At 30.7% G+C, this 12,895-nt stretch overlaps 1 pseudogene; it reads left to right on the top strand.

The window, feature by feature from the left end:
* The first annotated feature begins 7,023 nt into the window (after positions 1–7,023).
* Positions 7,024–11,612, top strand: LOC133294660 (delta(7)-sterol-C5(6)-desaturase-like; annotated as a pseudogene).
* The last annotated feature ends 1,283 nt before the right edge of the window (positions 11,613–12,895 follow it).

Genomic DNA, 12,895 nt, shown 5'->3' on the forward strand with positions numbered 1-12,895 from the left:
AACATTTGGCCTCCAAAAAAGAAAAAGTGAGTCCATAAATTGTAGGACTTTTACCTGTAAAGAAAAACTTAAAAAATTAAAAGACATGATACTCTAGAGATACAACAAATAAATTTAATGTACTATAAAACAATAAAAACATGGATCTTAAATTGAAATAAAGACACTAATGTTTAATAAGTTAACCTTAATCAATAAAATATAATAAACCATTCTCATTTATATAATTATTATGGTATCTCATTTGTATTAGTATAAACATTTAAAAAGTCATGGAAAGATGTCTGTTAGAATTATTCAAAAGTATCTTATATAATATGAATGGTAGAGTGATATTACATAATTGAGCTCAGAGCTAGATAATTATCACGTAACTCAACTCAGAAAGTAGTCTCATATTTATATGGATTCCTTGTTTTGCTTGGGTCGTGGGGATACCCTAAAGACATGAGCTGCTCCAATGGACAAGTGAGTCCATAAATTGTAGGACTTTTACCTGTAAAGAAAAACTTAAAAAATTAAAAGACATGATACTCTAGAGATACAACAAATAAATTTAATGTACTATAAAACAATAAAAACATGGATCTTAAATTGAAATAAAGACACTAATGTTTAATAAGTTAACCTTAATCAATAAAATATAATAAACCATTCTCATTTATATAATTATTATGGTATCTCATTTGTATTAGTATAAACATTTAAAAAGTCATGGAAAGATGTCTGTTAGAATTATTCAAAAGTATCTTATATAATATGAATGGTAGAGTGATATTACATAATTGAGCTCAGAGCTAGATAATTATCACGTAACTCAACTCAGAAAGTAGTCTCATATTTATATGGATTCCTTGTTTTGCTTGGGTCGTGGGGATACCCTAAAGACATGAGCTACTCCAATGGACTAACCAGGGCAATGAAATTCGAAAAAAAAAATTACTTAATTTTATTTATCATAATAAAATTAGAGAAATATAAATTGATTTGGGAGACATTTGGTTTGGAGTGGGTAAGAATTTTTATGCCTATGGGCCAATTCTCGGTCAATCAAAATGGGTCAGGTCTGTTTGAATTGTTCATGTGGGCCATAGTATTTGAAAAGATGGGTCTCGTTATTATTGGCCCAATATAATCGGGTTAGCTTCGCCAGGTATCCTAAATTCATACGTCTAACATAAAGATGGTTACAATTATAATTGTATTTCCATGTCATGCAATGACGATGATTAAACTTTTTTTTAAATTAAAATTCACGTTTGAATCTTTTTTAATTAAAGAAGTCTAAATTATTCATTACTATTTATTAGATATAAGCTTTTTAATTGAAAAATAAATAAATTTATTATTTTATTTTATTTTAATATATTGTTTTCTATATGTTAATAGAATTTAACACGGGGGTTTCAAAAGTTTGGTGTAAAATTAGATACGAACATGCTACAACGGTGTGAGTCTACATAATACAGACATGACTAAACCTATCTAGAGCATTATAAGTTTTAACACGATGTCCCAGACTCCCAATTAATAAAGAGAAATGCTTTTCTCCTTTCACATGAGACAACATTTCATTCCTACACATACATCGACTTCCGTGTTAAGCTTTTATTTTTGTTTTTACTTTTTTTTAAATTGCTGGTCCCACTTTTTTGTCTCAGTAGGAGACAACTTTTCTTTCATTTTAAAGAGAAAAGTATTCCCCATTAATAAATGCTCATGTAATGAGACAATTGGTCACAAGAACTGTGGTCCAAACCTCAAAACAATGGAACATACGTATATCTTTCATGCGAATCACGTATCAAAAGTCAACATCTTACATCCCTAGGTGAAATTATTAAATATGAGATTGTACTCTCAATCTCAAGCTCAGCCCACAGAAATATCATAGGTTCACAGACTGTGCTCCTCCCACACTTGAAATGGATCATTTATTATAAGAGTAAATATTTTTTTTTTGGCTCTCAACAAATTTACGATAGCCGCTTTAGTTCTTATCAAATAAAAAGGTTATTCGTGATTCTCAAGAAATTCAAAATAGACCTATTTTAATCCTTTTGAGGGACTAATGTGAGTTTTTTTTGAATTTGTGAGGGACCACGATTTTAACTAAATTAGTCCATTTTGAATTTCTTAAGAAACACGAATAACCTTTTTATTTGCTAGGGACTAAAGCGAGCATCGTAAAATTTATTGAGGACAAAAAAAAATATTTACTCTTATTTACTCGTAAAATAGACCTATTTTAATTCTTTTGAGGGACTAATGTGAGTTTTTTTTGAATTTGTGAGGGACCACAATTTTAACTAAATGAGTCAATTTTGAATTTCTTAAGAACTACAAATAACCTTTTTATTTGCTAGGGACTAAAACGAGCATCGTAAAATTTATTGAGTACAAAAAAAAATTTACTGGAACACCTAACATGCAACACAAAATTAGAGAATCTTTGTACCTTTTATTAATATCACCCGTGAATGATATTGTCGATCTATATCCGCGTAGGCCACGTTTTGCAACACATGTCTCTTCCTTTAAAGACACTCGTACACCTCCTCTTGTTTCTCACAATTTCGGTTCCATTTAACCAGAATAATTCAATTTTTTATTTTTAATATATATATATATATACTCGGGGGCTCGGGATAGATCCTTTAATACCGATATTAAATTAAAAGATTTGAATATTAAATTTTAACCGTTGATTTTTGTAAATTAAACGGTTATAATTTATTGGGCCATATTAATTAATTAATTTTGAGTATTTATTAGATTTAATAATTAATAATTAATTATAATTTGAGTATTTATTAATAATAATTGATTAATTATTAATGTCCAATAAATTATAACCGTGAGATTGAAGAAAATCAATAATTAATACTTGGTATCAAACTTTTTAATTTGATATCAGTGTCAAATAATCATATCCCTATATACACACACACATATATATATATATATATATGATCAAGATCATTTTACAGCAATATAAGTTACACTCTCAATGATCAAGATTTGATATAATACATCTTATTCTTATATTGGTATAAGAATATCCTTCTCTATATATAAATATATAGAGAGAGAGAAAAAAATATTTCTCAAGTCTTGAGATATATTCATCTCCGTCTATCAAAAAATTATGTCATTTTATTTATTTATTTATTGAATGATTATGATTATGATTTTCATTTTTTCTCTATTTCTTTATCACTATTGATCCATCTTTATACGATTATGATTTAGTAGCCGAAGATAAAATTATTTCAAATAACTTCAGAAAGGATAAGTCCATATATATAACTTTCGGAATTTTTACTCGAATATAACGAAGATCAAAGATTTTCTAAAAAATATTTCTCCAAGAATCACACTTTCGACTTTAGATACATTTGGTCAATTTTTAATAATAAAAAAAACAATAAAGCAAATTTTAATAAATGTTGTTGAAACCCTTTGATTCCCTTTACAGAGTTGGTTTGTCTTTTTTGGCTTCACAAGAAAAGGAATCTTGAGTTGGAATTCGCTGGAAAGTTGAATTCTACAAAAGTTTGAGTCGAATTGCGAAACTATGCATAGGTATAAGCTTTTCTATCGTGGAATGACAACACTTCAATAACATCCAATAGAAAGAAAAAAAAGTAGACTATGGACAAAATAAAAGTCGCTTCGGAAATTTCAATCATGCATGTTGTCGAAATCTGTTGCATAAAACAAGAAAATATTGGAATATGCCTAAGATCAATCCCCTTGTAATAATCTCGAGCGCTATGTGAGGTGTTTTTGTTTCAGAATTACGTGAAAGGCCATATAATTACAGTGCCTAAAATATGTTGTTACTCGGAATTAACCATGAACTATACATAGATTCTAGCTTCTAATTAAGGGCACAAACGTCTAAAATGCTCCTAAACAGAAAAATCACCAAAAACATGTCAAAGGACACAAACCAAATTGAGCAAGAAAATCCCAAAAATATGACAGGAATATCACTAAAACTTTACCCTATAATTCTTACATACTTTTAACAACCAAATTATTTTTTATTGACGGGATTTTGGCCATTAAATTATTATTCCTGACGATGATATCTTCAATGGACTTCTTGTGATGACAAAGGCCGTCAGTGATTATAATTGTGGTTTGTTTTGTTAGAAATTGTCTTGGAATGGATATTTCTATTTTCTAGCAGATAAATGATGAGAGCTTAGTTGGTATAAGGGAATAGAGAACCTGGTTTTGTAGGTATTTCTAACATATAAATTGTTTTGTGGTTTTTTTCCATAGTTACACAGTCGACAAAAAAGTTATCACATAAAACAAAAAATTATAAAAATATCTTTAATTTTTTTTGGGTACACAATATCTTTACTTTAAAACAAAAAGTTATCACGGGCACAAAAATTTAAGTTCCTCATATTTGTGTTGCATGAGGTAGCCAAGTGATCCTTTGGCCAAACATATGTTTAGGCATGCATGATATATATATCAAATACATCATCATTAGAAACAAATGATAGCCTCCTTTGTTTGGCTAAGGGACAGAGATATGGTAGATGCCATAATTAAAATTTTAGATGCATAAAGTTGAATTTTATTACCAAGAAGATCAAGTCTTCTTTGAGACAAGTGCCTTGGTTTAGAGTGCAACAAAGTGGTAGGTACACTAGTTTGAACAATATTTTACAAAATGAAGTTTGTGAGGAAATGTATGATGATTATAAAGTAGCTTTAAAGAAATTTCCAAAAAAAAAAAAAAAAGTAGCTTTAAAGACATACATGCATCCTTGTAGATTACTCTCAATCATCGTCAAGGAATTATTACTGTCCTGCATAAGGAATGGATACAAATGGAATGTAACAGAAAAATGATATGTGTTTAATAAAGAGCTTATTAAAATTAAATTGGTTTTAAAACTAGTAATTAACATAGAAGACATTTTTATTGTGTCAGTATCGTTAATGTAATTTTAGCCATCCATGTTGCACACTCTTTTCTCATAGTCAAATATTCATTTGACTTAAATAGAGTTCAGTCGTATCAATTTTTTTTTTCTTTAACGTATTAGAGATGCTTTTTTTTTTTAATACTTTAGAAATGTAAAACTTGAATATGGTGGCTTATTAGATGACAAAACCTATGGCATTAATATTACGTACAAATTTTAAAGATTTTACCCAGTAGTAATTAAGTTTATAAATTGATTGACAATTACACATTTTCTAATTAGAAGGATCTGCTTTCTTTAGCTAGTAATATTTTTCTCAAACTGATAGTATTCTATTGAAAAAATATAATAGGAATTGAATAACTTATCAACATAGTATGATACTATTTAAACACAAGGTTTTATTTACCAAAAAAAAAAACACAAGGTTTCATATTATTTCTTAGTTGGTGCATTACATTAAATTAAAACATTTATTACACAGGCAATTATTTATTAAATAAGATTTTTTTAAAGTGAGTGTGACTATAAAATGATTTAGTAATGGTGTAATCATCATTGATTAAATTCAAAGCAAATTGTATTTAATGCATATGGATGAACAACTGAAAATAGACAGCAAAATACAAGTGGTTAAGTCATACGAAAAACAAATCTTAGTTATTTGATGACTAATATACAAAATTTAAAATTTTGTGATATTTATTTATGGGAGTGGATCTTCTCATGTGCAAAAGTAGTCATGTTATTATGTTATTTAATCACAAACACTTATTTAAAAGTTATCTATTTTTCTCTCTATTATCTCATCACCATTAAGTAATTATAATCAAATAATATGATTACATGTTTATTATTTCACATGAGAGAATTTAAATCTTAAAAAATCGTGTTAGTTTTTTTTTTTTAAATAGTGAGATTCACGATATTTTTGTGCCCATAAAAGGAGACAAAATATACCAGGAGAGTCAATTACCCATATTATATAAGAGTATATAATAAGTAAAACAATTAAAGCATTATAATAAGAGAAAAATGTGTGTCATTTTAAAAGAAATAAAGTTATGTCATTTTAAAAGAGAGAAAAAGATAGATAAAAGAGGAGAGAAAATTGACAAAAAAATAAAGGTATGAGTCCCACCTCTTTGTGAGAGTAAAATGATATAAGTTGTGTCATTTAAAAGGATAAATACTTTTCCCTTATAATAAATATATAATTGTAGTTTAATGGTTAAGTTTACATGTATTTTTCAATGGTTTTGGCTTAATACCTGTTGAACCAATTTAGAAGCTGCATAACAGTTAGTTTGCTTAATTGATCAATTTGTTGAAAACATTTTTGGTATTATCGTGATCAGTATATTATTATTAACAGGGAAAGATGTTTTTTTTTTTTTTATAACAGAGGATAAAATTATTCCATGCAACCCATAATAATATTATTTTGAGATTTAAGTAAAAATAAAAAAATGTAGTGTATTTTAAATTTTTTTATTGAAATACCTTACATTTTTTTCTCAAAAACACGTGAATCCCTAATTAAAATTAGAAAAAAACAATACACTAACTTTACTTATTTCATTCACCATTTTATAATTAATAACACATGAATTCTAATTAGGCTATGCTCCAATTCATTGCTAATTCGATTCTCAAGTCAACAAGCTGTTCAAATAAACCGTTGACTCAATTTTATTTTATTTTTGGTAAACTAACCGTTCAGTCAAATTTTAATAGCAAGATTCAAACAATCAATAAATACAAATTCTTCTGTTATCATGTATTAAAGAGAAACTTACTTTATTGTTTTTCTAGTACATACTTTTGATATTTTTACAAATTGTTTTTTCCTTCTTATTTATTTGAGTAGATAGACTCTGAATCGGTGGAATTTATTTTTTATTTTTTTGGGTTACAAATTCTAAAAGGAATTTAGATTATTAAAAACAAAATTATCTATATAAAAATGTGTGAATGTCATATAAAACCATATGAAAAAATATAAGAAAAAAAATATATAAAAATCCTTAAATGAAATAGTAAATGTGTTAATTAAGAAAACATAGGATTCACTCGTTTGCATAAACCCTCTCTCTCTCTCTCTCTCTCTCTCTCTCTCTCTCTCTGTTTCTTGTTGTTGTTGTTCTTCTTCCATGGACGAGTATCGTGAGCTCTTCGTGGAAGACACCGACTGGTACAACCGCATAGTACTGGGAACATTGTTGCCGCAGTGCGTGTGGGTCCCACTCCCTCGGTTCTTGCAGACATGGCTTCGTAACTTCATTGGTGGCGTTCTTCTCTACTTCATCTCTGGCTTCTTGTGGTGTTTCTATATTTACTATTGGAAGCGTAACGTTTATGTCCCCAAAGGTCTCTCTCTCTCTTCTCTCAATGCACGTTTTGGTTTTTTTTTTTCTTCTTCTTTTTTGATTTTATGTGTTCCCATCATTTTTTTTTGTCTCTATTGGGATTGCTCTTTTTTTGTTAAAGATGTCATATTTAGGGTCTGATGTGAAAAGGGTTTTGCTTTATTTGTTAATCTGATTCCTTCTTGCTATGGTTTTGGTTTTTTTTTTTTTTTTTTTTTTTGGGTGTTTTTGTTTTTGCTTCACTGTCTGTGTTTCTAGTTTCTTGATTTCAGTCTTCCAGATTGTGATTTCAGTGGTTGATGCTTTTTTTTTTTTACTGTTGCTTTGAAGCTATTCATCTTAGATATACTGTGCTGCTTTGATTTAAGTGTTTATGCTGATATCTGATTTATTTATTTTTCCATTACCAGCTGCCTTTGATTATTTTGACAAATTTGATCAGTGTTAATTTTTGTATTTTTCCCTTTATATTTTTATATTAATATTTTTAATAATCCAAAAAAAGAAGAGAGTTTTTTTATTTATATTTTGCAAATGGTTCCTTCTTCAGATTTATTTTCTTGTTTTGGATCTGTATTCTGCTTCACTCTCTCATGTATTGATGTATTGTGTCTTCTAAGGATTGTTTGGAGTTATGTCTTCTAAGGATTGTTTGGAGTTATGAGTGTTCTTTTTTTAAGCTGGTTAATTTAAGTGGATTCTTCCATTTGTATTTGTGTAACATCTTATTTTAATTGTGACTATGTAACAAATAAATACTATGTTCAACCTTTAGTCAGATAATATTGATACACCTAACTGAATCAGGTAGTTTTTCACTCTCCTCAATAATATGCTGAGCAAAAAGATTTGTTGAAGTTTTTGAAATTTCACTGAGCATTAAGCAACTATTAGAGACTTCTGAACTTGTTCTGGAAAAAAAACACTGAACCAAACATGATGCATGTTCCTGCAAATAAGACATATTGCTGACATTCGGTTAAGTTAGATTACTGAGTAAGAGTTGATCGTATCCAGTGCTAGAATTTATTAGAAGTTGTGGTTTGAATTTTCCTTTTGAAATGGCCAGTTATCTTTATGCTTTACTAGAGGGCTTTTATTACACTCCCCTATGGTCTTTCCAAGATGCTGTAGACATCTGTTTTCTGGATTTTTTTTTTATCAGCTATGGAGAATCCTAATTGTGTTCCTTGTTTGCGGCTTAGTTGTGCCATTTTCATTATTACAAATACTAATATGATTTTAAAAATGTTCAACTGTAAATTTTACAAGAGGGATCATACCGCTAATGGATTGTTCAGTGGTTTATTAATCAGAATATTGATGTTTATCGTTGCGTACCTAGATTAATTGACTAGGACCTCATTCAGATAGCCCCTATACAATTTTCTTTAGCTTTTCTTTTTAAATCATAGTATTTGTTAGTTGGCCATAAAGGACAATTTGAAGTTAGTATTATACTTCACCTCTTGCAGCTTGATGGCTTGTTGAAACTTAATATAATGGATTATTTTTTACCACAACTTGCCAGATGGCAGAATGGTTATGTTTTACAATCCACAACTGAGAGATAAGCTGATTTTGTGTATCTATATCTTTGATTTCTACCCTAATAGCTTTACCTCTTGCTTTATGTCATGCGGCAGCATGAAATGTTCTGTTTCTAGATTGCTACTGTCTCAGAAAGTCTGTGTTATTTATATCCATGTCAAACTCAACTAACTAGAACTCGTGTATGGGTTTTCATTGCTAAACTAATGGCTTTTATCGAGTATCCATGTATGTAGTTTTTGTGTCAGATTGTCAGTCTTTGTAGTTCTTTATTTCTGTGTATAAGGTATTTATAGGACCTTTTGTAACATTGTTTTCTTGATATATTGAAATCTACTGTTGCAGATGCCATTCCCTCACGTAGAGCCATGCTCTTGCAAATATCTGTTGCCATGAAAGCCATGCCTTGGTACAGTTTGCTTCCATGTATTTCTGAGTACCTGACAGAAATTGGCTGGACAAAGTCCTTTCCTAGATTATATCATGTTGGTTGGCCTGCCTACCTTTTTTATTTAGCAATTTATCTAATTATTGTAGAGTTTGGTATTTATTGGATGCACAGAGAGCTGCACGACATAAAACCACTTTACAAACATCTTCATGCTACCCATCATATCTACAATAAACAGAACACTCTCTCTCCTTTTGCTGGTGAGTACATTAAATACTCAGCATTTCAACACTGCAATTATAGTTATGTTAAGCTAAAACTCTATTTATTCATATATTTAATTTTTTTAAACCTTTTAATATCCTTGATAAGAAGATAGTTCATTAAGTCTTTAAAAATTGTTTGTGTATTGTTGGGTTGTTTAATAATTTATGAATATGCTGTGTGGTCGATGACACTGATTTTATGGATAAGAGCTTGGTCAGAATGGCTCAATATGTAATTTTGATGGAGTGTTTTCCTTGTGAACCTTCAAGTTAGTCGCTCATATCACACAACATTATTATGTGGAATGTTAGTTCCATGATATATAGCTCAAAATACTCTAGCTCTGAATTAGAAGTATTCCTTCTAAATTTTATGTCATGAGAGGCATAGATATGTTCTTTTCACACCGAGAGCTAGGGATTTGGGCAGGGAGTGAACTTGATTGAAAAGCTGAGGGGGAAGGATAGGATGCCCTTCCAAAATGGTTGTTAGAATTGTGATTTTTATTCCCCCTAATGACTTAGCTGGAATATGCAGAAATAAACCAATCACTAGTAATATTCTGAAATGCTATTGAAAATCTTCAATATATATTTTTTCCTCTCCTACCTTATGCAATTACTTAGAACTTTGATAACATGCATCAAATGGAAAACAAATTGTCAGAAAAAAGAATATGCATCATTTTTCAACAAGGATTAAAGGGAAATAAAAATGTAGTTACAGACAGATTCTGAAAGGAAGGATATTTTTGTTGGGGATGTGAAGAAAGCTATGGGACAAAATCAATCATATAGATAAGAGATGAATAAATGTACATAAGAGGCAAAGATTTGTACTTTTGTGGGAATCAAACAAATAGTTGTGTCTCTATCATAACATTTTGTTGACATCCCATTTCATGTGACTTTTCTTATTCGTTTTGCCAACCAATGGGTAGACTTTCCTAAATTGGGGTGAGGGTTCAAGGGATTATCTGTTGGCTTTTAATTAAGATTCCTTGGATTCATTATACAAAACTCAATGCAATATGCTATGCCACTTTTCATTTTTGAATCATTAGACACCAAATATTTTCTACGTACCTCTTTTTTATGAATTTTGACCTTGTCTGTTTCTATTCCCAGTGTTGTTTTCAAACACAAGCTGACAAAGTAAATTCGCCGTCTTTCCAAGCAGTTGGTAGTTCAAATGTTGCAATGACACTGCTCTCCTTTCATTTTTGTGGTTTTAACTGGGATGTGTACTCAAAATACTAATACCAAAACACTGGCTTAAAGTAAATGCTATTTTACAAATAAGACGGTAATTAACGTAATTTATGTGAATTCATTTTTTCCCCTTACAAATGAATGCATCTAAGGGCGAGCCTTAGAGCAGCTAGTAAAGTTGCTCCTTGTGACCGGAAGGTCATGGTTTGAGTCTGTATAACAGCCTCTTTGCAAAAAATGTAAGGATAAGGCTGCATATATGCGACCCTCACCCTTATCATTGCAAATTTGGGGGGTCTTGTGCACAGGGATTTACCCTTTACAAATGAATGCATCTCATGCTGCTTGCTAGAAGCAACATTTTCCATTTTTGGTACCTGGACATTATTCTTTTAATTTATGTCAGTCTCTTTCAATTTGTATATCGTCCTCTCATACGGCTCAGGTTTTGATAAGTACAATCATCTTGATTTTCTCTACCATTGATTTCTTTTTTATCATCACTTTGATCTCAATTATGTTACCACTTTTCTCTAAGGTCCATACATTCCCACCAGATGAAGGATGGACTAACTTTATTTCCCATGTATGTCAGGTTTGGCGTTTCACCCTCTTGATGGGATACTTCAGGCATTACCACACAGCCTTGCTCTGTTTATCATCCCAACCCATTTTACAGCACATTTAGTGCTCATATTCATTGAGGGCATTTGGACTGCAAATATTCATGATTGCATACATGGAAAGTTATGGCCTGTTATGGGTGCTGGTTACCACACCATTCATCATACTACATATAGGCATAACTATGGCCATTACACCATATGGATGGATTGGATGTTTGGGACACTTCGTGACCCTGAGGAGGATGATGGCAAGGTGATGTGATGAATTGCAGACTCGTATAGTCTTCATTGGTTTATCTTGTATGGAGTGTTGAAATGTGGTGGTTCTTTGCATATAAAGCATAAAGATGTTCACTATGTTTTTCCTGTATTTGACTCAAATTGTCACTGTGTCTAACACAGCTTATGTGGTTGAGGTTATTTTCTTTGATGGAAATGCAATTTCTCCACGTTAAGCTTTGTCATGTTTCCTTCTCTTACCCTCATTGTCCTTGTCCATTTGATTATATATATAAACCTCAGTTTATATCACAAAAATACTTGGCTTGAAAATAAATATAATGGGAGAGGTTTAACTTACATCCGTGTAAATCTAGTAAGTCTTATTGTAACACCCCGTTGTACACCCGGAAATGTTAACATTGCTTTATGATATTAAGCGCAGTTACAATCACATTGGTTCAATTAAAATCTCGGATAAATTTTTTTTTTTTTTTTGTAAATCTGCTTATACTTCATTTGGAAAAACCAAATTTATAATAACCAATCTCGTGACTATAACTGAAAGAAGTTGCGGAATAAATAAAACTAAGCTTAATATCATATTCTTATTTTATTAAACCATATTTTGCTATCATAGCGTATCAAGTAGTCCTTTTGGACCAACAACGTTGAAAACTCGTTTTATTCAATTCATTACTCAATGTCTTCATTTCTTTTATTATTCTAGTGATTAAGTACTTCTTTTATAGTTTTTATCTCCTACTATATTGTAGATCTCTTTGATAGTTATGTGTGGTTCAAACCACGTTCAAATCGGAGCACCGTAGCTTAAGTTATTCAGTTTTTACTAAATTATGTTTGTGTTGATTTCGGGTAGCGCATTTTAACGCTCTCCAGAGCGTTACAGTGCGCTCATCGAACCCATTTTTCATCCTGGTAGCGCGTTACAACGCGTTAAAACGCTAGGAACCCGAAGGAAATAGCAATATAGCACGCTTTAACGCCCTATAGCACGCTTTAACGCTCTCCACAGGTATTCTTTGCATTATTTTGCGTGTTTCAACGCTCAATAGCACGTTAAAACACTCAGGACCCGAAGGAAATGACACTATAGCGCGTTGTAACGCTCTCCAATAGGGAACTTACCCTTTTTCTTTCGGACTGAGCGCGTTTTAACGCCTATTTGAGCGTTTTAACGCTCTCCAACTGGGCAACACATGCCTTTCCCTGTTTTCACCTAATTTCCTTTGGGGAATTACTTCCCACTTTCCATAACACCTGATTAACCATCTTACATCATATC

This window comes from Gastrolobium bilobum, unplaced genomic scaffold (assembly GCF_033153095.1).
Source record: "Gastrolobium bilobum isolate Gb01-03AN ecotype WA unplaced genomic scaffold, APGP_CSIRO_Gbil_v1 utg27444, whole genome shotgun sequence".
Taxonomy (NCBI): Eukaryota; Viridiplantae; Streptophyta; class Magnoliopsida; order Fabales; family Fabaceae; genus Gastrolobium; species Gastrolobium bilobum.